Source organism: Chenopodium album, chromosome 19, assembly GCF_948465745.1.
Source record: "Chenopodium album chromosome 19, dcCheAlbu1.1, whole genome shotgun sequence".
NCBI lineage: Eukaryota > Viridiplantae > Streptophyta > Magnoliopsida > Caryophyllales > Amaranthaceae > Chenopodium > Chenopodium album.
Genome location: NC_137852.1, coordinates 30057472 through 30058169, shown reverse-complemented (window position 1 = coordinate 30058169; position 698 = coordinate 30057472). Strand labels below are relative to the sequence as shown.

Below are 698 nucleotides of genomic sequence, written 5' to 3'. Positions count from 1 at the left end.
TAGAGTGACATTGAAGGAGTTAGGCACTTCGGGCGCTTACAAGTATGAGAGAGGGATTGCTCCATTATTGATCCCGGATGGTGATTTTAAAATCAAACCGGCTATGATCACCTTGATTGAGAGGAAACAATATGGTGGCACAAAAAGTGAAAATCCTCTCAACTATCTCAAGGATTTTGAGAAGTATTGTAATACAATCATGGTAGCCGAAGTTGCTCAAGAATATATAAGGCTCAAGTTGTTTCCCTTTTTCTCTCATTGGAGGAACTTTAGAGTGGTTGGACAAGGAGGTAAAGCCAAGTTCCCTTAGGACGTGGGATGAAGTCACAAAAGCTTTCTTGTCCCGTTTCTACCCACCAAAGCAGACGGCGGAGGCTAGAGCCTTAATCCAAAGTTTCAAGCAATTGCCTAGAGAGAATATCTATGAAGCATGGGAGAGGTACAAGGATTACCAAAGGGAATGCCCTCACCACGGAATTCCAGCCTATCAAGTCATACAAATTTTCTATGGTGGTTTGAGCTTTCAAGGTAGATCGAGCCTTGATGCCGGAGCCGGAGGGCCGATTATGAACAAAACGGAAGAAGAGGTTGTGGATGTAATAGATGATGTAGTAAGGAACTACATGGATTGGCATGATGTAGAGAGGGAATCGGCAAGCAAAAGTGGCTCAATCGATCAATCTTATGTCGTCAACGAT

General features: G+C 43.4%; 1 non-coding gene across 1 annotated transcript; it reads right to left on the bottom strand.

Annotated features, from left to right (window-relative positions):
• Positions 1–372: 372 nt before the first annotated feature.
• LOC145596273 (small nucleolar RNA R71) lies at positions 373–478 on the bottom strand. The gene has a single exon (XR_014103128.1). It is a non-coding gene; the product is annotated as a small nucleolar RNA R71 (small nucleolar RNA).
• Between the last annotated feature and the right edge of the window lie 220 nt (positions 479–698).